At 40.7% G+C, this 27712-nt stretch overlaps 1 pseudogene; it reads right to left on the bottom strand.

Annotated features, from left to right (window-relative positions):
- LOC8031152 lies at positions 1-26781 on the bottom strand (annotated as a pseudogene).
- Positions 26782-27712: the final 931 nt, after the last annotated feature.

The raw sequence follows: 27712 nt of genomic DNA, 5'->3' as shown, positions 1-27712 counted from the left end.
ATATTGAGTGCCGGAAAAATGTGATTAATTAATTCACTGGTTAAGGTGAAGTGGATTCTGTTGCTAGTTTTGGTTCTGTTGTAAACGTCTTCAAGCCAGTGGGAATATATACGCAGTCTTTGTTGACGCATATCTGAAAATAAATAGTAATATTAGGGTTTTTATATAAAATTAGCTTGCAAGAGTTTCAACAAGAAATGAATGATTTAAACCAGATCATTTGATATCTGATCAGAAGGCATCATTGGGCGATATGATAATATTTTTTTTATATCAAACACCTGTGAGATTGTAACACAAATGCCTGGACCGGAACATCCATTCGGAGCGTTTTTGTATGTCTGCACAAAAATGCCTCAAACGCTTTCTACGCTTTCATTCGCAGCAACCGTAACTTCAAAGATTTGCTATCAGTATATTTCCTCGTGCCTTCCTTTAAAGATAAAGAAAAATAGATGAGAGATTTTTACAAAATTCTGTAGTGCGAAATTAGAGCGCAGCTTTAAAGAAGGAGGAGGGTAGGGTAGACCCCTCCTCCTCTTCTATACCCTCCCCTCCTTCTCCTTACCCCTTCCTCCTCCCCCTCTCCTCCTCTTCCGTAGCCTCCCCTCCCCCGCCTGCGTACGCTCCCATCCTCCTCCTCCGTACCCTCCCCTGCTCCCACAGTTTCCCCGCTAAATTTAAGTGAAAAATTGAGGCCACGTGACCTCAACACCAATTCCATTTCCCGCTAAATTTAGCGGGGAGGTTACGCCGTCAGCTACGGCGACGACGACGGCGATGCCGCTTACACGGAAACAAGCGCCTAAGAGCTGCGCTCTAAAAAAAAAATACTGTCTGTAAGAGTACCATGGTGAGTCAAATGAAAACAATATACATTTCTGCTCGACCCTTTTTTAAGTAAAAGTAGTACACACCTGTATAATTTTTAATATAGTCTCCATTCTTCTGAATGCAGACCTTCCAGCGCTTAACAAGAGCTTAAATTTCCGTAGAAGATATCACTCGGTTGTTTGAAATGTCTCCCGTGCACCGCCCGTTGCACATCTTCATCGAAACGGAAATGCTTCCTAACTGCCTTTTTGACTGGTAAAAAGGCTGTGGCCACTTAGGACGAGAATTGGGACTAGCGTTCTTAAGTAGATGTACATCATCCACCGTCACTCGAATATTTGCCATTGTCAAGAATTCAGACTCTGCAATGAAACAGACGGTAGGATTAGGCAACCACAAGGCTTGCCTGACCCTATCGAGGAGGGTCTGAGGTGCTTGTCTGCTACCTTCATTCTGTCCCTTCTAATAGACGTATATTCAAGTATTCTTCCCAGTCTCAGGGTTCAAACACTATGATACAAAACTCGCGTCATTTTGGAACTTCCTTGTCCATTTGTTCATTTGCTGGAGTTATAGATTGTGTCAGCATACTGCAGCTTAATTTGACAATATAGTTGAATAGTTTTCACTCCTTCCATACCTAAACAACGAGCGAAAGAAAGCTTCTTCTTTGGTGTGTTGCCTTGAGTGTGATGGTCATTTTTACGCGGCTTCTGTGAGGCCACACCCGTTGCCTGCATGATGCTACCACCTGCTGAACGCTATTTTAAGTATTTGTAAGAATACCACAAACTTCAAAGTCAATATCGCCCTATTTGAAAACGTTATTGCAATTTCGAAAGTTTAAGGTTTTCATTTGACTCACCTTCGTATAAAACGTTTTTGGCAAGGATAATTTGACGAAACGTATAAGACGCAAAAGCGAGACGAAGTTAGGACCGAAAAAACAATCTACAGCCGGTTTGATATTTAATTCAAACATATTTATTTTCAAAATTCCGAGAAAGATACACTAATGTGGTCTGTACATGTCAATTTTACGGACACAGGGACAAAATGTAAGGGACTAATAATCAAAAGGAGTGACTTAATTTACTAACATTTTTTAATTAACTTCATTTGTACGTGCACCACTCCTAAGGCCTGCCAGCTAGCCCCTCGGGAGGAAATCGAGTTCTTGAATTGGCTTGACTTCAAGTAGTTTATATTCTAACCTCATGTTTGGTAAGAAAAATTTGGTCCTTTGTGTTGATGCGTTAAAATAATTTCAAAATGGCATGCGCATTCCTCATCCATACGATAACAAACTTCGTGCCGCAGAAATGCGTTTTCACGCAATAGAACATCAAATGACTGAAAGTAACCGCCAGCATGATGACATTTAGAGAAGAGAGGATTGTAGTGATGGCATCAAATCAGAATAGATGCTATAGTAATTTAAGCGGTGCAATACACAAAAAGGAGGGCTTTAAATTTTTCTTTTACTTGAGAGTTTAGAACATATTTGCGGCAATCTATATTTATCTAACTCTAGTGTATAAAACTGTTTACGAAAGCATCTAATTCGAGCGGCTAAACAATGCAGCCAGGACTTGGCAAAAAGTGACTACAGTTGTTACGGTATTTGGAAGCAATTCTGGCCGCTCATTGTTCTTGAAATCCTAATTAAAGTAAATGTAAAACACAAAGAGTGACAACGAAAATTGACTTGCTTATCATTATTCATCTCTGAATTTATAGGTCAATATGCGAAGATGTAGAGCCGAATTTTATCGCGCTAACACAACTGACAAACGAAGATGCATAATGCTTGTTAGCTGTTATTTCCACGACGGGGAAGTTCGACTGATATCTCCACGGAGCACGAATCACCCGAAGAAAACGCCAAGCTTTGCGAAGCAGCGCTGTGGCGTCAGCTTTGTGGTGGAGGTACGGAGGGATACTCATGCTGTACAAACAGCCCACTTTAGATATCGTTAAGATCGATGTAATTTTAACGACTTTTTAAAGATTTTATGGAAAGAGTGGAAACCGCTAAATTTGACGGTTAACGCTACTATCCTCCCCGCCGGCCTCTCGAAAGCGTAAACGACGGAGCTGGTGAAGGAATTAGGCCCGCTGCTGAAGTCACGCATACCCTTTCGCGGATTGCTCTCTCGTAGAAATACGGCTTTACTTCGAGTGCTTCCGTATTGCGAATTCCACTGAATTCCGTTTTGGAGTGCGCCGTGATCGACTTTTCTTGATCGCGCCTATTTCACTGGGTGATCGGGATCAAGACGGACGTGTTCTCTCTTCGTTTTGGATCAGCTCTCACCCCAAATCTCGATCCGGATCCGAGAAAAGCCGCCCCGCCAATTTTGGCGGATTCAACCGGAAGCCACTCTCACCAGCCCTCGGCGCGCACACGTGACTTCCTTTTTCGCTGGGCATCTCGCCTCGAAAAAATCGTAATGATCGCTCGCGAAGTGCCCAAGTGCCGCCCGCTTTACAGCTGCTGCCTGATGACCGATCGTCGTCAAGTTTCTCAAGCAGCTCTTCGAGCAGCAGCGTCTCGAGTAGCAGCGACGACGAGGATTGCCTATGTCCCGCATGAAAGCGACTGCATTGTCGAACCTGCGCAGAAGAGGCCGAAACTCGAGCGTACATGGACACCGTTTACGAGTATTCCAATGAAGGGGAAAGTGGGTTACACTGATGCACATCGCTTATCGACACGCATCCTTCACGTCAGGATCAACTTCGCTCGTGCGTTGAACATGCGTTGTTGGCGCCGCGAGTGCTTCGAGATCCGGGACCGCGGAAAGGGGATTCCCGGGAAGGTGAATGATGGAAATGACATCCACCACTTCCGGAGGAGTGGTCTTGTTCCACTGGGGATTCGAAGGCGGAAAGACTTCGTTCGGATCGCGTGCTTCATTTCGGATATGTGTCAACTGATCCCGGCGCGCTCCAAAACGACAAGTGCAATTTGCCATTAGGAGGCATATGCGAAACTTATGTCGACAAATACGAGATGTTTTGCGTGTTGATCTATTTCTATAATTTATCTAATTTTGTTAATGATGCGACTTGTGTACCGGCTAATCTTCGATAGTGGACAATGCTTAACACCGAATTCAGAAACCTCACTCAAACTACACTCAAAATGAAGGGCCCCTCCACTTCCTAGAGGAAGGCGCGAGGGCCGGCGCTGGCCATTCGCGAGGGCAGATCCGCCGTCGCGATTGGCCCACGCCGGTCCTCGCGCCTTCCTCGAGGAAGTAGAGGGGCCCTTCAGTTTGAGTGAAGTTTGAGTGAGGTTTCTGAATTCGGCGGTTAGTCTACTGAGAGCCGGAGAAACCACATGCGGCTTTACTTAAGGGCGCCTTACTATGGAAGCGCGGCAATCGAAATAGTCGCATTGACCGATGACAACGCCTGAGTATAAATAGCGCAGCAAAGCACATGACCTTAAGGAGACACGCCCTTTGTTTCTTAGGCTGAATATGATCATAGCAGGCAAGACGGGGGTTCAGCGCGCGAGAAGGTTCCTTAAACACGATATCGGAGGAACGCCTGCCACGCAGTGTAATGCTTATGTGGGTCACGGTGTAAGATAGTGTAAAACCTTTTATTTTCGCTGCCCCGGTTTCTCGCGAGTTGAGCAGCGGGGTCATATTCGCGACTATTAAATTTCGCGAATCCTAAAGTCTGCAATGCGCCTCCAGAGAAAATAGAAATATTCGCGCCCACTAAAGTTTGCGAATTTTACAATTCGCGAAATTCGCGAAAATAAGCATGCAGAGCGGTATTACAGTTTACGTATAAAGGTGAGAGCGTACAGCACGGCGAACTTCGCGACGCGATCGACCAGAGAAAGTCCTGCTGGCGCGCGTCGCAGTAGCCACAGCCGACAGCGTCTCCACCGTCCGGACAGCGCAACAAAAAAAAAAAAAAAAAAAAGCAAGCGAAACCAAAATAGTGTCTCGTTTCCATGGCACCCGGGCGCGCCCTTTCCTATTCGGGAACGTCTGCTTCTGTTCTTGACGGCCGCTGCCTTGAACACCGCGCCAGAAATCTCTCCGCTTCAGTGCGTTCATAAAACCGTTATTGTCGCCGTTGAGGCACACAACTACAGTCAATAAAAATGAAGTTTCTAAGCAACACGTGTAGCGCAAGGGATAAGTTCTACATCACGTGACGCACTCAGTAAACGACTTTAAAAGGAAACATGCCTTTCAGAGAAAAGCATGGAAAACCGGGCCCGCGATAGGCTCCCATTAGCCCGCGTATCGAGGATTCATCTGGTGCCACTGCTTAACCATGGCGGAAGGACTTTATCTGGCAGCCGCTACGCGCGGTCTGTCTACACTTATAAGTAACTAACTCCGTGATATGGTATATATATTCCTTATCTGTATTTTAGTAGAATTAGCTTCTACATACAAGCCATTATCTTCTGAACGCATTTCTAGTAAGCTCAACGAAATCGCACGTGGGCAAGACTCACCAATGAAGTATTTTCTCTGGAACATATAGTGTTATCAGGAGCGTCATGTAGGGTCAGAGTATTCCTCTCCTTGTTCACGCATATGATATCACAGCGAATCAAGTCATAATCCATTTTTGTTTGTTCGTCCTTATAATGCTAGAGAAAGAACGGTTATTTTCACCGATGTCAATACATTTGAGGTGTTAGAATATAAAGCTATTAAGATAAATACCTCCTGATATGTAATGTTCGTTCCGGGGTGTTTTAATTCGCAGAATTTCTGTGGAGAAACTGCTTTTTTTTCTATGTCGTTGACCGTTAAATTCTTGCTATGCCTTGGCGGTGTATTATTCAGGCACTTGATACTCGGATCCCTATAAAAAAATAAAAGTATATGTCTAAAATGAAAACCAAACACATAACAGAGAACTAGTGCGAAGCTTTGTTAAGTCTCCTTAAATTGCTGAACATCCTTCGCATATGTCACGGTGAAGGCTGTGGGAAAATATTGCTTTTTAATGGCAGCAGGCTTTATTTAGATGTGTATGGAGAAAAATGCTGCAAAGCAACTCTTCAAAACGACAGTATTTGTAGTAGAATTCCAAAGAATCTAGGGAAACGGTGTGGTAGAATTTAGTGTTTGTTAGTGACACCTAACTCTATTAAAAGGTGTGTGCGGAAGAATACAGTGAGGCAAACAAAAAAGGAACAACATTTGGGTCTAGTATTTTTTAATAATCTAAGAAGCCTAATAAATTAAAAATGAGGGTGAAAATCGAGACGTATCAATAATATTTTTTTTTACTTTCCACCACTCAACGGGAACCATTGCCTAGTGCCCGGAACGCCGCAATATATATTTTTAGGCCGGTACTATGTAATACATATATTTCTCAGTACCTAAACTTAGCATTCCTGCAGGGAAATGGCAGATCTAGCTTGTAATTGTTGCAACATGTTTAAAGTTAAGAACAATTGAGTTCTATTTTAGCTTTTCAAACATACGAACGCGCTTTAACTGAGTCAAGAGTCAAGTATATAAAGATTTTGCATAAGGTTGCGTGCATTAATGAATAACCATGAAATCAAGTGCTCTGCTATACCAAAAAAAAAGATATAAATATTTTCGCATTTTGTATGTATACATTTTGTTATTTCTCATTTGATTCACCCAGAGTTCTTCTTCATTTTTAAGCGATACCGAAACAGGCTTTTTTAAAATAAACCACAAACTTTTGAAGTTGCTTTAACGTTAGATACTATGGCGCTCCGTGCATTCACGAGGGCGTCCATCAAACCAATCTGCCAACCTTGGCCTCGAGGCAGCTATGTAGCTGCCTGGCCTCAGACAGGGTCACATGGTCGTGTCGCCGCGGGGTCGATGGGGATCTCGAATTCGGCTCCCGACGTGCCGCTTTCTCTCCTAGCACTAGATGGCGCTGCAGGCGCCCCGTGGCGGGCGAGGAGAAACCTCCTCACCCATCGATCGATATATACTCGGTGGGTCAGGGGGCGAGAGGCCGCTTAGAACTTCGGACGAGACCAAGACGCAGGCAGGTGCGTGGCGACCGGATCTAGGCTATCGCGGGACACGAGGTGTGGGGGCCTTCTTTGTGTTTAGCTTTTGGCTTAACGTGCGTTTGTAAATATTTGTGTAATGTCGCTTGTATTTGTAATTTAGATTGAGGGTTTTGTAACGTTGTGTTTTATTGTACCAATAAATTGAAAGAACCAGGCTAAACTCGGGTTGTTGTCGGACCACGTGCTAAACGGCGAATCGGCGGCGGTACGCGAATCCCTACAATACTTATATTGTGTAATAGTCAATTGCTACATTAGGTCTTTCTTTGACAAAATAAAGAAAACTAGAATGTTATACGTAAATGCGCATTCCTAATATCAGAACTGTACATAAAGAAATACTAATGATGTCTGAGATCTTCGCGCGAATAATATAACTCGGTGGGAATCCGAGATTTCTGTTTTATACTGGTAATTTTAAAGATATGTTTTGCTCACAGTGTTCTAGAAATGACAATATAATCCGAGAAATACACGCAACTTCAGAGACGGTGTTATGAGTGCTCCATGTTCCCGTTATTTCAGTACTTCCTCAATTCTCTAATTTATGTATGAAATGTGACTCACATTTGAAAAGCCTCGAGCTGATCTGCGCTGCACACTGAAAATATATGAGTGCTATTTACGTGGTACGAAGGAGCCATGATGTATCCTTCACTCGCATTACAGTAACTGGCTCCTGGACTGTCTGTTACGCTGTCTGGTGGACCGTCACCATCGTGAGACATCCCAAGTCTGTTTGATCACCAAAAGTGAAGTACGTTTTAGCGTGTTGTACTCTATACATAAATTCAAATACTCACACAGTTGCTCAATTCAAAGTGGTAATTTACCCCCTAATTCACGAGTACAATATCTCTCAAATCTTTTCTATTTGGTCAAAAGAAAAAGAAATAATTACTAAAGTATTAAATATTAGTATTAACTAAAGTATTGTATTACTAAAATATTTATTATTAGGCATTAACTAAAGTATTACAATTACTGAAGTGTTAATTATTAAGTATTAACTAAAGTATTATAATTACTAAAGTAATAAAGTATTATTTCTCGTCAGGTTTATGTAATTACGACTAATTATGTATGACAGTTAAACCTTCTCGTGTATAAAGTGAGATTGTGTGCGCGTATGACTCTATAAAAATTCGCATACTTCTATTAATGTAACTTTTTTAATTGCTGATTTTCGTTAAACTGTGTAAAGTGCAGAAGTGGAAACTCACAGGTGTCCGACTTCGTGGACAAATGTGTGCGTACCAGTGAACATATTCGCCTCGTCTTCTACCATGCCCACCTTGCTTGAGCGGCACGCACCACCAACGTAGGCATACCCTTTGATTAAAGAGTAATATTCAGAATAAGGAATGTGGTTACAATAGTTGTGTGCTTGAATAGGCGCCATTGCGGAAATATCTATAACTAGTTTTAAGTTTTTCAAACAGCACTAGAGGTAATTCATAGCCAAAACCGCATACAATGCTGATCATTTAGTTTCTATCAGTGTTCTAAAGAAGGTGCATTTTGTTTGAGAGCGTTTGTGAAAATAAATTTTGAAAATGGCCCAATACAATATATTGGGGTAACAGTCAAGAACTGTTTCATAAATATTTAAAAACGATCAAGACTTCTCAAGAGTAAGTACACGTCAAACATATTTCTACGCGTAAAGCGCTTTATGTAAGGCAGTAATCACATCCTAACCTTTTTCAATGGGCTGGCAATATTTTGATAGACAGAGTTTTTTAAGTAGAAAAAAATGTTAAACATTTATGAAAGCACCAGCAAAACAACAAGCATTCTCTTCGGCAGTGTTGTGTCATTGTTTTCTGGATAAATGAAGGTAGAACTCTTCCACTGCAAGGCATTATTGTTTATGGAGGCCTGCCACTTGAACGCAGTGACTCAATAACTTTTGGCTACCTGTCCCGTAAATATTAATATTTTTATGTTATTATTCGATGTTCATGACTTTTATGGTATTAATCTTGAACAGTAGATAATAAGTTGCCGAAAGGTGGGAATGTGTAAGGAATGTACTCCTGGTGCGGCTTTTTGACCAGTCTGGTGTTGCTTCGAAATATTGTTTTCACTTGACCTGAGTAGGTCTCGGTGAAATGTTTTGGAAGTTGGAGCACAGAAACATGAGCAATGCAGAGTAAAAGTGTCTTCTGGTATCACTCAATGTGTGCCTATTTCTTTCATTTTGTGGTTAACATTTATTTATTGGCCCTAGCTTGTACGAATACATCCGTATAACACAGAAAACACAAAAACGTTTGAAGGCCTACAGGAATATTTAAATATGTATTAAAAAATTTTCTGTCCGCCCTCAAATTTTCTTTTGTGTTTTCAGTGTCATACGAGTATATTTATACGAGAAACATGACTTAGTTTCCTTTTTAACTCTCATTGACGACCGTTTTTTCTATCTAACTTATAGACGCGTTTAATTTTTGTGCAACATACATACCTAAAATGCCTTCAGATTCAACTTTCTTGGTCGTAGAATTATACAACGCAATGTTAAGTCTGTAAAAAATATTTATATTGAGCAGAAACACAAACCTACTTAAAATTGAAAAAAGAAGGTTGTGATGGAGTTGTGATGAGTTTGTTTATCAGTCGGCATTTTATAAAGTTCATAGTCTATGTGACCGAAGGCAGGGTAGCTGGGTGGATTACATTAGGATTTTGGAATAAATTCTGTAAATCTTGAAATCTTAAAACTATGTCAAACTCAATATTTACCCAAAGTGTAGAAAGGGCAGAACATATATCGCATCGGATACCGCGCGTGGTGTGTGCACGTGTCTTTAAGGTGCCAAAAGCACCTGAAATTAATTTATCTTCCATCTGGCACCAGCTCTCGTGCACTACGGGTCCCAGCCTGGGACCGAAACCTGTGCCTCTGTGTGCAACGCTGTCTGCGGATGCTTCACGGATCATGTCCACGATCTTTTGATTTTTATTTTTTCTAATTGGTACTAAGGAAATATTTTGGTTGATATCTTTTTTATTAAATAAATTTTATCTATACGCTCTAATGTGTTGAAAATACAAATATGACAAGTATGTGTGTACTTTTTATGTATTAGAAAGGGGCCAAACCTTGCGACGCGCCCCATTTTTCAGATAGCTCAGAAATATGGCCGTATTGCGAGGTTTGGCCATGTTTGTGGTAAGTATAAGTATACGCCACATATATAACTTTGATTTTTTTAGGACGCTTGAGGCGTGTGGATTGAGGATTACTTATAAAAAGACGAACTGAAAATACCCATCCTAACTTCTTATGGTTATCCGGAATATCAATATTTTTTATGAATATGTGAAAGCACACCATTTTATTAAATTACTTCAGTTAATTTCGGTAATACCAGGATTTTGCGTATTTGTAACCAACCACATTTTTATGCAACATGTTTCGTGGGTTTAATTTTTCAAGAGACTACACCAAAATAAAGTTTAAATGGGAGCAAATAGTTGGTGCTGTGGTGTGTACCGGTATCGCTGTACAAATGTACAGCAATACATATGCGATAAACGAGTAAACTAAGTTCCAGGGCTTTCACTATATAACGCAGATTTTCATATATATTCTATTTCTCAAACATGCCGCGTTCGACCACACAGGATATAACCGACAACACGCAATCTACTATATTGCTACAGGTGCTATCCCCACAATTTTCTTACATTTTCTATTTGACAAAAATCTAACTTCCAAGTAGGGAAATCAAATATATCCACGAGGAGCTGCTAGCAGTTGTGCAAAACAACGAATTATTTTGTAAAACGCCACGTCCAAGGAATACTCGTGATAACCTCATATAAAACTCGAAATTACCTATTTCCCATCTAAGCGCCAATTAATGGGCGGCTAAATGCATTGCGTTCTACTCTGGCATTGAATAAATTACTGGTTCCAAGTAGCTTTTGACCAATTTGCTTAAACCTGTGGACAACCGAATGTTCCAGTCTTTGGACGGTATCGTCTTTAGGTATAGTAGCCTATTTGCTTAGAGCTACAATAGTGTCTTTGCGGCATTTTACTCCTGACATTAAATCTCGATGTTTCGCTTGGTTTCTGGTGCTTTCATTTCCTTCTGCCTTTATTCGGGTGAATTTCCCAAGCACCGAGCAACATCTTGGGAGTGTAGTTATACGTGGTGTAACGTTTCTAAAGCAAATTTAATACCAATGCCAATTTGCCCACGCAGTCACGTAAGGCGAGCCCGTGCAGCGCTTTTACCCACGCCCCCGCATTTCTTTTTGGTACTGGAATAATGTGTCTAAAGGTCTATCGCGAGGCTCTTCAACCTTTCTTTTTGCAGCGTAATTGTTTGTTTTTTATGGAAGGTAAGTTATTTATATCACCGATTGGATAAAAAGATCAAACCGCAGGTCGAGCGTACTGAGTTGAAAAACTGCTTCCCGGAAATCCCAATAGCTTAAGTTTGTTCTCACAACCCAGCATACAAGCCAAGGTTAGACTTTGTGGGAAAAAGTGAATAATATTGCCTGTAGATAGTGCGAGCGGACTGGTTTGTTCGCTGTTTAACGTTAGCGTTCATGACTGCAAGCCGTTCTCTGTGTTTTTCTACAACGACGTCATGTATAGACGGTGAATAAAATTGGGGATACACTATTAAAATAAAAACCATAGAGGTTCTTGACTACGTATCAACCGAATTCTTTTTTTTGTACTTGACTACAGGCATTCTTCAAAGAATAGAGTGCTATTTCGGAATCAATGAATCACCGGCATTGAGATGGCGTCCTTTGTGTAGATATCTTGGAAAAATAGACCAAGTTCCCTTTTATATATAAAGTGCTGGCCGTTTGTACAGCATGACCCGCAGTACAATAGTTGACTTTTTTTTAAAGTAAGTATACATACCCAGTTAGCAGTACAACGATGTCGTCCTCTTTGAATTCGTCTTTGTTTTGAGTGTAGTTCTTTAAGTACTCAAGGCTGTCTGTAGTTATGACACTTTCATTTTTTGGCGGTTTCTTAATGAACGTTTCAGTTCTTTTCTGAAATCGGTGTTACCAAGTGATATATATATCACCCGAACGTTAATATTGCAAGCAGATATGACGGATTCCGTGTGGCTAATGTTATTTTGAATGGGTTGATCACTCATAATGTCTGATATGTAAATCAACCTCGCCTTCATGGAAGGCCAGACAGCATTGTTCACAAATCAAACCACATAATATTTAGAAAATAGCTGAAAATCAGACAAGCCCTACATTTTTGTCATCTTGATATTTTAATTTCTTGCCCTTCACGAAAAGAGGCCGCATATCAACCATTGAAGCGTTTAGGACTTCAATGGCTGGTATTTAGCTATTGCCCATTTTATGTTCTTCCATAATAGATCTTAGCTGATGCACGTGCTGCAAATATCTTGAGCGTGCTCCTTTTGACTCTGTGCATTATTAGTTAGGCTACTCGCCGTTCATGAGCACAGAAAATACACAAATTAATGAAATGAATGAATGAGAAATATATCCCGAGCATCACATTCCAGAAGAACAAATTTCTTTTGTCGCTTCCGGATTGTTATTCAATTAACAGGCGTTTTCAAAATGCAAGTTAGGATTTGTTGGTAAATGCCTCTAAACACCATGAATATGTCTTCTGACTGAGCTTTAAAACGAAATCGAATAAAGAGATCCCTTAACGATTAAGTGTCTCTCCTATGGACTCCACGTTCAAAATGCCGTTGGTGTTGCTACATAAAGGATCATCACCTTCATAATTAGTTTCTCAATATCAGATTTATGGCGCATAGTTTGTTTCTTCTAAGTAGAGGTAGGTATATGAAATACTTCATCACAATATTAAATATTTTACATTTTCCCTAGATGCCTTTAAACTCAACATTTTTATTAAAAAAGAGAAAAAATTACATCATTTAATCTAATACATATGAGGCATTGCAGAAGCAGATAATAAGTAAAATATGTATTAAAACAGTTTCAAAACACCATAAGCACTTTGCTTGAAATGTTCCCTGAGAAGTTTCTAAGTCTGCAGAAAGTTGATGAGGCGCACAAAATCAGCATTGTTTAACTCACCGTAAATATCGTGATTTTGGTAATCACTAGCTGCACATCAAGCCATTCCTCTAGTGTTTTAAATTTCAAATTCACCTGGAATTATACGGAAGACCTATTTTAATTTCTTTAGCCGCTGTTCTAAGCTGCAGTTGCCACTACACCTTTACCCTCTAGTTAGGGGGTAGGGGGTATTGTCGACGTAAAATGTCCCAATACATTAAAATTGTAAATGTTTCATCAATTCTTAAAAAGCGAAGAAGCCGTGAATGTTACTCAATGGAGTTAATAAATATTAAACATAACACAATCCCAAGTCTGCAGGTAATCAAAGGACACACATAGCGTAAACGTCTCTAACACTGCAATCTCGGGGTTGTGTTATGCCTAATCTTCACGAGTTCGTTTGCGACCTGACATTTTGTTCTCTAATAGATGTGTTAAGTCTCATTGGTGAACGTATTGCTCCTAAAATTTAAGGCGTTGATTATGAACTTAAGTGCAGACCTTTTTTTTATATGTTGAAGTGTAAATGACTGACGACATGCGCATTATGAGGGCCTTAGTGTATTTTCATAGTTAATAGTGATAGATGTAAGTCCTCATGTTAAGATGAAACTACACGCGTCTTCACCTTTTCATGAGCAGCACCAATAATCCAAACGTAGGCGTAACAGGATTGGTGGTGCCAGCACAGTTTTTACTCGGAAGTTTACATGCGATTGGGCAGTCTACTCCATTAATATAAACACCTATTTTTTGTAGAACTTTAAGTGTATACTTACAAAAGCTGCAAATATGGCGTAATATTTGACGATGCTTTCCGTGTCATTAAACTTGCTCTCAAGCGCAGAGTCGATGAGTAGGTGGACCTCAGGAGTGATTATTAGTGCTAAATGAAAATCATAACATTCAAATGACATTGGCAGATCACCTCTTGTAATCAGTACACTATATGCAAGTGCGTCACCAAATATTAAAATTGCTCTTAAAAAATGTAACTTAAAATAAAGATTTTTCTTCCAAGCGGCGCAATCGGCTAGGTTGTACATCAGGTCAGAAGCGTAAGAAGATTCAGAACAGATTGGGCAAAATACCATAATTACATTTTGAAATATTTGCGTAGCTGGTTCATTACAACTAGATATTTGTTATCCATCGTTAAATATCAAGTAGCAGTCTTCTTGCATGGCTATCTTCTTGCAAAGTTTAACCATGACAGGACCGAGGTACCGAAACGAAGAAAAAGGAGAGTGACTGATGTCCACTTGGACGCGAAGTCAGCCTCTACAGTGGGCTCGGGTAGTGTGGAACCGCGAACTGATCTCACAGCGCCGTTTCGCACAAAAAAAACCGTTATACTATGCTGTCTCCTCAGGTGCAAAGTTTTATGCGCATTACTCCTCTATGTTTTATGGTGTGGCGATCTCGAGACGGTATACGTTTGTCATTGAATAGAGCTGTAAAATGATATAGCATTTTACTTGTATAACTGCTTTAGGAAATTTGAATGGGAAATAAATCTCTAATTGAAATGTGAAAAATTAGGAGAATGTTATCAAGGGAATCGCTAAATAAAAGTGCTAATTATCATTTCGTTATAACATAAAGTCCGCGGGCGCCAAGAACGTTGTACTGATGCTATCATTTTTGTATTTAAAGTGCATTTTCCTAAATACATTCATTCATTGCTGAAGCACGCCTGGCTGCTAAAAAATGCTTTTTTAATGAGTACTCCAAGATTAGTAATGGCGTCCGAAATGGTATTGTAATGGAAGTTGTTGCAGCAATAACGGGGGTTTTGATTCTGGATGCTACTGTCATAGCAAAATTTGCTGTTTTAATTCCAGGCAATCGCTCAATTCAGCAGTCCTTTTCACTCTATATCAGTGTGCTCGTGAAGACAGCCCTTAAGTAGCTACAAATTATATAGAGTTCGTTTATTACTTATTTTGATTTTTGACATAAAGATTTAGTTTCAATTACACACTTCCGCGGCGTCATCTTAAATTACTTAATCAGAATTTTACTAAGGTATGAAGGATGCGCTAACCTTTTCACACGTGCAACAGGCGCCACGCTTGCAGTCCGAAAACGCGGATGATTATATTTTCATCCAGGTTTTCGTACCGCCAGCGTTACGTCTGTTTCACAAGTGCAAACTTTAGCTTGTCCCCGCGCGATCTACGTGCTTCCTTTTTTCTTAATTAACTTTTTCTAAATTATTTCTAAAACTAAACCAAAGAGGTGGGGGTAAGGCCAATGCCTGCTTTAGTTTCTTTAGGTGACGCTCAGTATGTTTCCAATCTGAAACATGTTTATTTGTAATAATTAAAAAGTTAATTATTACATTTGTATTAATTATATTCCAGCTATCGTCATGATTAACCTTGTATATAATGTACCACTGCCCGTACAAGTCACCTGCACAAATTACATAGTTTTACTATTCATTTTTCTGTAATAAAAATGCTCTAAACAAAATCTAAAAAGAACCTGCATAAATCTAGGCACACGTCGAATATCATACAATTTTTCACTCCCTGCCAGCCCTAAACAATTAAACGAATAACTATAACTTAAATAAATAAGTTCCAGCTGAGCCAAGACAACGGATAATGAGTAGCAATTTCAACATGGATTTTTTTTATAAAAGATTTAACCGCGTCATGTTAAGAAGTTTGTTTCATTATGTTTTGGTATATATTCTTAGACGATGCGCAAAGTCTGGAGCGATTTTGCTTTAGACCAATATCAGTAACGTGTATACCAAAAATAGTCCAACCTCAATCTTTGAAAACATATTAAAATAATAATAAATACGATCGCAATAAACCAAACGAATATGAAAGAGGCGGTTTCATTCAGATATACAAATAAATTTAGCACAGCCTGTTGTTTAAACGTCTTGGTATGCGAAAGCACAAGGAAACAAGGGACACAAAAGGAGAATAAAGACCATGTCGGACATGTTTTTTTTTTTGTCCCTTGTCTACTTTTTCGTTCGCATACCAAGAAGTTTCATTCAGTTTTTTGCTAACATTATAGCGAGCTTCAAGAAAGTATTTAAAAAAAAAGTTATACATGAAAGTTACAACATATTGTATGTACCTCTCCTTTAATAACGAATAATTAAATTTGATAGTGAAAGCATATAATGTATTGTAACAAAGCAACCTTGGGAGACTGAGGTAAAAATTGCATGATGGAGCAACCCATTTGTTCTTGTACACTTGTGCGACTTTTTTCTTTTGTTACTTTATGAAAAAGAGCTTAAATTTCAACATATTTTAACAAGCATGCAGCATGAATCCACTGTTTACTTACGATCATAAAACCGCTCCATTGCTCTTGGGTTATTGTGTTTTGAAAGATTGACTGAAGCGAGATCCCCATTAGATGGCAGCGGTACCATGTCATTTCCTGCAGATAGTTTACAGTTCCACACATTGAAGAAATTATATGAATATGATAGCACCTTTTGATGTCAAGCAAAAGACACAAGAAGTGCCTCGAATGTAGTTTTAAATCATTTTAAGTACATTTACGTACATTTTAGTTCTTTTTATGAGAGAGTAACACACTTTTGGTGTTACCTTTTCTTAATCAGGCTAATACGAATTTGTGGAAAAGTACCCAGTTTAACCAGCCACTAAAGCTTCAATATTAGATCTATGTCTATACTTATACCTTTTTAATAAAATTAACAAACAAATCGATGTAGATTTACCATAAACAACACAGAGTAAGTGCGAGATCATTATACTGAGGACGAATTTAATTTTTTATGGATACCTCTTAGCATTTTAAATCTGTTCTTGATGGTGTGAGATCTAGAAACGTAAGTATATTAAACAGTAAATGTCTAAGTAAGCAAAATATGTCACCCTTTTCGGACAAACTGTGACCCCTAAAAGAAATTTGTTCGATGGTTTATTAAAAAAAAATTTAGCCGTTTGTAAGCGGCGGGAGAATATTGCTTTTGCAACCTTAGGGTCGAAAGGTAAGCCATAGGTTAATATATCTAAAATAACCAACCTATGATTATTTAAGAAACGTTTGTGTTCACTCGTACCTCGCCCACGCAACTCTCGAACCGTGAAAACAGAAATCGGCAGATTTGAGTCTATGCGCATGGGAAAGCTGTAGCCCGACAATGAAAGCAACTTGGCAGTGGAATACCTTCTGAATGTCGGATCTCAATTTCGTATATTTCATGTACCAGGTTGCCTGCTGCATTCCGTTCGGCAGCATTTGTAGGCGATATTCTCAGGCGATCACTGAGCATTCCTTCCTGAAAATGCACGTATTTTTACTCTTATGATTTCGCAACTACTCGCAAGCAATTTGTAGGCTAACCAGTCTAGAAACAACACAAAGTACAAAGAGGGGAAAAAACAGTTACTATATAGGGACGTGGAAAGTAAAACCGTGCAACGGAACAAAAACGTGTTATCAAGATGCTTAAAAGAATCACCGAAATTCTCCGAGGGGTTGTATTTTGATCACTGCAACAAACTAACTCAGAGACCACGTTCACAAATAAGTATCTTGATAACCACGAAATTTTGATTAATTTAGCTCTACCTGTTTTTATTCTGCCTATACGCATGCTGATTTTTTTATGGACTCTCCCGCATTTGTTTTTATTTTTATTGTTTCGCAAACCGCATCTATAGAATTTTTATATACAACTGTTTAACTCCTTGTTAGTCAAAAATTTAAAAAAAAGTTTAACATAATATAGCGCACTAAGATTATCTAGTAACTTTAGTTACGAACGTTGCTGCATAAGAATCAGTAATGTACTCAACGGTGCAGTGTTCAAACAATTATAAAAATTGTTCCGCCGTTATTTATCGTTCCTAAATAAAAACAAGAAATGTACTCAAAAGTGCAGTGTTCAAACAATTCTAAAAATTGTTCCCAGATTATTTAGATTGTCGTCCTCTGTACGGAGTTTAATTTAGTTTGTGCGCTCAGAGATCGAGGGAGTTTTGAGTATGTCTAGGATATTTAGTAATGACAAAAATTATTTTTTCCGCAAAAGCTAAGGCCCTGATTAATCACTTGTAATCACAATGCCACATGGTGAGGACGATAACTAGACAGTGGGTTTAGCTTAGTTTTCATTCATTCATTCATTTATTCCCTTATTATTCAGTCATTTGTTCATTTTCTGTACTCATGAACAGCACATATCTCGGTATTGATGCATAAAATAGTGAGAATACAAATTAGTCAGTAACAACCTAAACGATAAAACCTTCCAGTTAAAAATGTCAATCTCCGCTGAACCGAGGCTTCTAGACACGTTTTGTATGCATGTCACTTGGGCTAATTAAATGTTTTGATAAAACAAAGTGTAGGAGAAACTCGCCCGCTGGTATGAAATAGATCGTCGCTGCGATCAAATGAATTCAAAAATATCAATTTGTGTTCTAAACGCCGTATAAAAATATAAAAACACGTTATTACAGCGTAACACTGTGCTTATATGGTTTTAAAAAAATCCACAATTACAATGATTATGATAGCAAAACGTAACAAATTGAGGTTTTGCGATTGCTGCGTATTGAGCGCCACGAGCACGTGGAATAGGTTTTGTGACGTAAAGACGCTGGGAAAAATTTCCGCGTCTGAAAGCGGTCACCAGAAGGTTGTCTGCAATTTACTGTAAAAATTGTTCACATACCACACGGAGGCCATCGGTGTCGGCGACCATGACAGCTGCTCCGCGTTCGGTGTCGTGGTACAAGTTCTTCTCTATCGCTTCAGCTCGCACCTCGAAGACACAAAATCATAATTAAACAGGAAAAATATTTTATGTGAAAATCCTAATTAAAGCTTCAATGTAAATATTATTAGGCTGTAACAAAGGTCACAAAAATTACGTCACTATTTTGTCAAATTTTGTTTTGCTGCACAAAATAAATTCAAGATATGACTTTTTATGCAGATAAAATAAAAACTAGCCAAAAACCTAAAACGTTTTGACAACTATGGCGATTTTTAGAATTTTTTTAGAAACTTTGATTATATACATTGTTTTTACTTTTAGTTCTTTTAATGTACGGCAGGTTGCGTAAATTATAATAAAAAAACGGAAATGAGTCGGGTTTCTTTAAGAGACAAATGTTTCGCCATTTTCATCATTTATGGGTACCTATTACTGATGTAGCCACCATGAGAGCAAAAGCTTCAACTCACATTTCGTACGAGCATAGTATCTCCGTGAAACGATGACAACTGAAAGGCATCCGAAAACACGGATGCTCTCCGTAGATTAAGCACGATGTCTCGATTAATTCTCAAGGTGAGTTCGCCCGACGAGCTTCTTTGTTCGATAATCGCCGGAAACACCTTCTCGGTTTTCACAATTCCTATAGGGCAGAGAGATAAAAAAACAACTTTGTTGGATTAGATTGTTTATACTTCTCTTCTTTGTTAAAGTGACACAAAGTATACTTCTCGTATACTTTGTGTCACTTTAAGTCCGACTGCAGGCACCGCTACGATCCAGTAAAACCAAAGAAGCAGCGCAAAACAAGAAAAAAAAAACACTAAGGCAACAATTTACCCTGTGAAGATGGTTGTCAAGTAAAGCTGTGGTACCAACTGCAACAATTTATAACTGCACGATAGACCCTTTTTATGGTAAACGCCACCAGGTGATTCCCGAGTCTTAGACGTGCCAGAGAACTTCCAGTTTATTAAAAGAACGAACAAGTGCCACCTAAACACCGTTGCATGAAATGTCGATGAAATGTTTAACCACAAATTCTCCAGGTGAACGCCAAGGAACGAAGGACTGCGAGACCTGTTAAAATGTTTCGAGTTTTCTTGTAAACCAACTTGCCTCTTCCAAGATGTAATATTGTACAGCCGAAGGCCCTCGTTAAATTTTAAACTTTGTTGTCCGGGTAGCATTTGTGCTTTCTACCACCGGTGACAAACGCATGCTCGACGGGCTTGCAAAGACGGTGCGATCGGAAGTCAGTTGGGGAGCAAAGGGCAGTTCATTTTTGTAAACAGCAAAAGGGTCGATATCAAATGATACACAAAATAAAAGTAAATGCACTGTGCCAAAACCTTTTTATGTATGAAAGACTTCGTACGACCGCCGTTAGCGCAGCAGCTTATGCAACCGTAACTGTAATTATCATCTATCACGTGGTTTTGACACTTGTTTTGGGGTAAAAGATAAGGCGCGCGCGATAAGATGATAAGGCGCTCGCGATGGTTTTCTGTCGAAGGACACAAAAAAACCTGACCTACGATTGATATACAGCTCCGCTATAAAAATGCATCATCACGGCGATCACTGTCTTCGTGCGCTTTCTATCAGCTACTAAACCAATCATACGCAGAAAACAAAAAGCACAGGACCGCGGTGCATTCGCAGTACGGGATTTGGTTCAGTTTCCCAAGTGCTTTCTAGGAAAGTAGAACCCCCATATTTTTTAACAGTGTAAACTTTCGGCACTCATGTACGCCAATGGGGCACATGCGCACCTTTTAGATAACTAGATGTATCCCAAAATATTTATTTCTGCGAAACAATTTATTTCCTCACATGCCTTGTAACTCGTATTGTCTTTCTACCAACATCGTACATTACAGATGGTCTTTTTTATATAATTCGCAATACAAACCCCCTCACCCGAAATGAGTCGTTAGCTCGTGTGTCTGCCATGACCGCTTTTTTTTTTCTTCTTCTTTTTCTTAGTCTGGAGATGTTTATTCCGTAATTTTTTTCGCAAACGATAGTATAAAGTACGGAAGTTATTGCTAACATTAAGCAGATATCCGAGTTATATCCCTGTCAGACGGGCGCCTAAAGGGACCTGTACGCCGAAGGATCTTTAGTGTAAATGTCATTTCAGCAGTGCCACACGGCAACTCAAATGGCATTTAGCGTAACGGTCCTTTTCGTGAGCCTGAGCTCCCGCAACTCCTTTACGGCCACTAAAGGCCTACTCTCGTCAGCAGCGGTCTGCACTAGAGAAGCGAATTGAAATAAAAGATCGTACTGATATTTAAAATAAATTTTTGCATGTTGATTATTGAAAAAGAGCGTGTTTTATGTTTAGTTTGTACAGACTTAGCTCTACTGATAGTTTTTAGTACTCGCAGCCCCAGCTATCTAGTAGGCTTCGTCGTCCCGCTGCTCGCCTTATCGCATCGTCCACTTCGTCACTTTGGTTTTCCTCCTCTCGATTTTGCTTACAACCATGGTTATCTTACTTTTATTTTTCTACTTCATATTTTATCGTCCTTTAATAATATATTGCTAACTGTACAGTGTATACTTATTGTTCTATGTACATATATATTTCTGCATCTCACTCTCGCCTCGTGCGATACGTCGAGCGACGGAGCAGCCTCCACGAGAAGGGGTCGCCGAGCTTCTAATGGAGCGTTGAGGCGAGGAGCGGGAGGCGCCCAGGGTGGCAGCTAATTGCCATAAAAACCACTTTACTTTGGCTTAAAATGAACTTTGTTGTAATCACTCTACTGAACTCATCATTTTGTCTTTTTTATTATTTTGTTTGCTTAAGAAAAAATAAAAAAATATTTGCCGTCAAAATATCATTGTTCTGGCGTGAACGTGAAATTTATGCGTGTGTAGGAGTTACGAGATTTCAGTCGCTGTAAACTTCGCTTAAATGCCATTTACTTGCGCTGCCTGGCACGGCAGAACTTAAAGGTTATTTGAAAATCCTAGAAGCCTTTGGCGTAAAGGTCTTTTTAGGTGCCCGTCTGAGAGAGGTATTAAAGAGCAACCAGCACACTCATAAAACTGATTTTCCACTTTCTGACCTTGTCACTGACATTCATTTTTCTACAAAATATTTTTAATAAACCTTATATTAAGTGCTAGGGTTGGTTGTAATGAGCCCTTTGCGTAAGTTTTATTCCATTACTTAAATACAAAGGGACACTTACCTGCAATGCTTTTGCGGTGATAATAAATTACACAAAAGGAGAGCTATGACGTCCATAAAAGACCTCGAAATTCTAGCCAGTTATAACTCGTTTCTTGAAAGACAGTAAACTAGCAATGCATAAGTTGAATTCACAAAAAAAATGCATAAAAAGGCAATTCAAATAATTTCGAAATTCACGACCGGGCAACTTTAGATATTCAGAAAATTTTCAAAGGGCAGCTTTGTTTTCTTGCGCCGGTTTCAGCGTATGTCACGCTCACGTCTGCCAAGCGAGAAGAGATACCAAATGTCATTACGCGCGTCGTGCATTGCAAAGATTGGCTGTTGCCTCATCCGCTCCTCTCTTGACGTGTTTTGTGCTGGCGACAGTGAGCAAGTGGCATTTTCTTAAATCGCTAAAATGCCCCACGTAAAGGCGTTTGTTTTTTGTAATAATGCTGAGAACGCCTACCTTGGAAGTAGACGTCGCCAGCCGTTACACAGTTTTGTGGCCAGACTCACGGCAGTGATACGGGTGCATGCAGCGGCCCAAGCAGCACGGCGATGCTTGGCCAGTGTCGTGGCAATGTCGGCCGAAAACCGGCTGCAATATCGGCCGAGCGTGCGGTTTTGCACCACGTCCCGACACCCGGCAGGTATTGGCGTATGCAACCGTTCAGGCACCGGCTTAGTAGCTGGGCCGTACGCGTGGGGCCTGGCGCTCGATGGTCAGGCGCCAGACTTCCAACACCGTCGTCGTCGTTTACGTCAAAATATTAACTCTGTGCTTGGCAGCTGCGAGCGCCATCCAGAAGAGTTCGGCCAACGGCCGTGGCTTGCTCTACAGTCCGGCAAGTACGTGAATGACACGTCACACGAACGCCGTGGCCGCGCTCCAGTTTGTCGTCATCGCGGCCGACCGACGTTGAGGACCTATACCTGTGTGCTTGCCTCTTGGTTGCCTTCAACGTAGGACTGTTTAGTTTGGTTTTAATTCGGCCGCCAGCCATATTTATACGGTATCATGTTTTTATTCACACCTACCAAGTGAGTTCCCGCGGTCAATTTGTCAATTCTCCCTCCGTACGCTCGACGACATCAGCCCTTTCATGGGCATCGCGAACGCTCAATGCCTTGCGCAAATTATAATAACAAAAAAAATCATTTAGCTTTTTTTTTTTAGCAGTGCACGATGAAAACTTATTAGTTAAAGCTAACAAACGCGTGGTAGAATTTTGGGGTCAGCGAGCGTGGACAGGTGGTCAATCAGTACAAAATGCCACCGTCAAACAAGGTCTTATGATGTCAACACCCGTGTTTTTTTTTAAGAAAATTGTCCGTAAGATTGTATAATCAACTAATGCCATTCGTCCGCAGTCTTGCTTTTACCGAACTTTGTTTCTTCCTAATGGGATTTCCTCTCCTTGGTCTGCGTTTCAAAACCGCGGCTTATTTCTCGAAGCTATACTCCTACTATGGGGTAATCGAGTCGCGCATCCATGCGTACCACGATCTTCAACCGAGCTCTTTCATCAATGCGGCAGCAGTCCTTTTATCGGGACGTCTCCGAGGAATCCAGATGGTTTCAAGATAACCTTTGAGCGACTCTGTGTTAGACGACTTTCCGTGAATGGTAGGTTAGATCGTTCTGAGAAATTTTTAATTTAATTGATTGACCTATTGTGAGGGTGCTCAAATCTTAGCATCAGTAATACTATCAGCACATCAAAATTGACGAGAAACAAAATGTCTGGGAACTAGCTTTTTCATACGTAAAATAACTATTATTGCGAGTAATCAAATAAATTTTCCATTAATTCGCTTCCCGGTTAAAATATGAATCCAGGGAAAATAAGCTACACAGTGCATAGCAAAGTCTGTCCCTAAGCTCCCGCTGAAGAGTCGCACTGTGGTTTAGACCACAGCAGGATCAGCATAGCTTCATTTGCAGCCCTCCGGTTGAAGAGCATGTATCACAAGGTCAAATCTACTGACCTCTGCTTAGAACACTGTACGTCTATGATCGATCGTAGCTGCGGTGACAGCTTTATTCTATAGGTAGAAGTTCAACGTAAAACGAAGAATTTTCAGCCCTCAAAGTTGAGAGCTTGCCGTGGGCGTCCGCTTGACTTTCATAAACAACCATATATTTCGACTGTTTCTTGGTTTGCTTTTTGTCTTTTAAGGATGATACAAAAAACGAAAGCCTTGACGGCTTTAGGTGGAGTATTCAACGGCGTAACAATTGACCATTTTCCATCCAGAAAATTTAAGAAACTATGGCCATTATCGGTAATGGATGACAGGCGCACGTCGTTCGCACGGCGCGCGCCCGTTGCAAGGCGGTTCCTAGGCGCGACGTCACTCTTGAAGGAGGAGCCAAGAGGCAGCAAGAGGTCACCGAGGACAATAAAATGCAGAACTCCAGTTTGGCGGCGTCACCGACGACAGCATTTGCGTTACGTCACGGAGTGAAGTACCTCGCGCTCCGAACTCTTCTAATGCCACCGTAGCAGCGTCTTGGCCGCGTTTCTATCTTCCCGCGGCCGTGTTTCTCGATCTCGCTCCAGAATAGAGGTTTTACACCTTGACATTTGGAAATCTACTCGCGCCCAGCGTTACTCTGTGTGCGTTCTCCTGTCATTGAACCCCCAGAAGTTTCCCAGATCTTAGGCTCAATCGTGTCCCTCGTAATTGTAATCGGCAACGACGGCAACGCACCTCCATAAACTTATCCCCTTTATTTATTTATTTATTTTGAGGGGTGGCGGGTGGGGGAGGGACTGAATTATGCCTTTATGAGGAGTTGTTTGTGCTATGTTTCGGAAATCACTACGGGGCGATATCTACCGGTGCCAGGAATTGATAAAGTCTACATAAGAAGTATTTTTCGCTCCGTTCCTTTTCGGATTGCTGTTTAGCTAGTTGGCGGATAAAGCAGACGTGTTCGGATTTAGATGATGGCTGGTATTCTTTCCACCACATGGAGGTGACCTGTGTCCTCAAATATCGGGTCTTGCGTTAAGAACGTTGGCGCCAACTGCGGCTCCGATTATTTCGTATAGCGCCGGGCTGAAGATGACATTGATTAGCAACTAAGGTCGGCTGCTACACACGATGTCTATGCGACTTAGTTCTGCTAAGAGCCGCACCATGACGCCAGTGTCATGCCACACGCTTCTAATAGATTCATGTTGCTTCAAAGTTTGGAGCAGCCCCCCGCCTCCCTCACCTGGTGAGACGAATATTCTTAAGTCTCATTTCGCTTACGTGGCATTTAACAGTTCCACGTAGCTTACAGACAGAATGAAAGAAAATAAAAAAACAGAGGTGAAGGAACTATAATTTGCTATTATTTAAGACTTTTTTTACAGCGCCAACATAAAACACAAAGACGAAGAAGGAACACTTACAGCATGAACGGGCGACAATTTTCAACGTGTTGAAAGTTGGCTTCCATGTTGTAGATGTTCCACATCTTTAAAAAAAAAAAAAAAACATGAAGCGATTTGACCTAAAGTTGGCGCTCGTCCATGTTGCATCTGTTTCTTCCTGGTCCTTGTGTTTTTTTGTGTTTTTAAATCTTTCCAATAAATACAAAACAGCTAGCTAAATCCGATGTATTAAATACACATTATTACGGTTTTGATAGGACGCTGAAGTCGCGAGCTACACCTTTATTCCGTTGAGTTTGTAGTTTTTTTTTTTTGTTTTTTTTATTTCATATACTTTGCTAGCACGCTAGGACAGACACTGATAGGCACTCCTTTACGACAGCGACTCGTGTCATACCCCCTATATACTGACAGAGCCTGGCAGATCGCCACGAGAAGCGGCCGCCGAAATGAAAAAAAAAAAACAATGAAGCGGCAGAAAACGAATGAGAGGAGAACCACATGCGTGACTCGCGCCCCGCTGCGGCGAGACGCCGAAACACATTTCTCCCAAGCGATCAGGTGTGTTTCGGATCCTCGCCGCTGCAAACGTTTTGCGCTGCCGTCCAGGTTCCCCGAGAAATGGCTCTTTGATGCACAGTGCTACCAGATCCTCGAGGTCCAAATCTACGCCTGGCACTCTATGGCTCTGTCGCCGAACTGCCAGGCTTTCTGAGTATAGAGGAGGCTATGCTCGTGCATAACCAGATTCTGCAGCGCCGCGTCTATGGTCTTGTCTTGCGAACGCGAAAGCGCCGGTTTTTGGCATCGTTAGACGGTGGAATAAATCGGCCCCGTGAAAGAAAAAAACGGCTCTGTGGCCTCTTCCAACATTTCCCATAGACGCATGCACCTTCAAGAACTGTAGTAAACAAAATCCGGCACCTCACGGGACGTTACTTTTTTACCCCTTTCTGTAATGAAGTATAAGATGCGTTTTTTTGCATCTTAGATTAGCTTTAGGTCATGTTATCATGACGTACACGTTTCTAAAGCCAAAGTTACCGTTTCTTCCTTGGACAACCAAATCTCTTAAGAGCTACTTCTCAAAACGCGTGAACAGTGCCAAAACATTCTATTTTTCTTGAATTGACAATGAGTATAGGTAACAATGCCATTCTGCTGAATTTTTATGTCGCATAAGAGGGCGAACGCCGAGCACAAACTCGGTACGGCTGCTGCGGCGGCGTCCAGCTTAGACTAGTCTTTAGTCAGTGAGGAGACGACACTCGGACGAGTCCTTACACATCTGTTAGATTGTAACCTTGAGTTTTACATTAGAATATATATAGTTATACCACATTGACTGCATATGGAAACTTAATGCTCAGCTGTAAATTTTTCATGAGTTGAAGTCGGTTGCTATTGCACAAAGGGGACACTTACGGGCTATGCAGATAGAGCCATCAAAGATGGTGTAGAGTAGAACTACGACAACAAAAACCAGTGATCTTCCCATTGCAGCCGGTGACAGCTCGTCCCTCAAAGAAGTCGCTATACTTATATGATATTCCAATTTTTCTTGTTAATTCTTTTATTAGAGGTCCAGGTGTTCGCCAACATTTTGAAAGAAATGTTGCTTCCGTGTTGCGTTGTGAGTGTACGTCATGGTCATACCTGGCAGATTACACGTGTCTACCGAAAATGTGCGCGGCGTACTTGGAAAGGTCGGTCGTTGTACCGCCAACATCTGTGCGGATGCTCAAGGGTTGTTCATGATTGAGGAAGACTTTCGTTCATAAGGAATCGCTGAAAAGGTCTTGTGCGATAAAACACGTGGAGGACGTTAGCCTAATCATTCTCGAATATCCCGTGCATGCAATGACGCAAGTACCGGAAGCGCAGCACGTACAGCTGTTATGACGGCCACCACCGTGGCTGTAGCGTGGAGCAGCAGTGCATAATTATACTATCGAGGAAGGAAAAAAGTAAAACCAGCAACAATTTTTAGAACATTGCTAGCAAAAAATGAAAAATAAGTCCTGCGATGAAAGTGAGTGTAGAAATAGTGTCAACAGTTTCGCGAAAGGCGCCAGTAGGCGACAAATGAACCGCCCGAAAACGTTCGTCCGACTACAGTCCCGCAGTCTTCTCATTTCGACGCCAAAAGAATCGCAGAGCTGCCAAAACAATGGCAGTGGTGTCTAAACGTGCACCAAGGAATACTCTGACATAATTTTGTATTTGGAGAGTTTTCCATTCTTTCTGTTGCATCAAAAGCCTATGTTTCTAGAACGACCATTGTATTACACGAAATATGATACACAATCTCTAATGTGTCACATTTTTTTCCATAGCTAATTATTTCAATTTCAATTATGCCGTTGTGACCTCGTTTGGGTTAATACGTCGTTCACCAAAATGCAAAGCCGCCTCGGTGGCTCCGAGGCGAG

Source organism: Ixodes scapularis, unplaced genomic scaffold (genome assembly GCF_016920785.2).
Source record: "Ixodes scapularis isolate PalLabHiFi unplaced genomic scaffold, ASM1692078v2 PGA_scaffold4__175_contigs__length_147842914, whole genome shotgun sequence".
Taxonomy (NCBI): domain Eukaryota; kingdom Metazoa; phylum Arthropoda; class Arachnida; order Ixodida; family Ixodidae; genus Ixodes; species Ixodes scapularis.
Note: the sequence above shows the minus strand (reverse complement) of the source record. Positions and strands in the feature narration are given on the sequence as shown.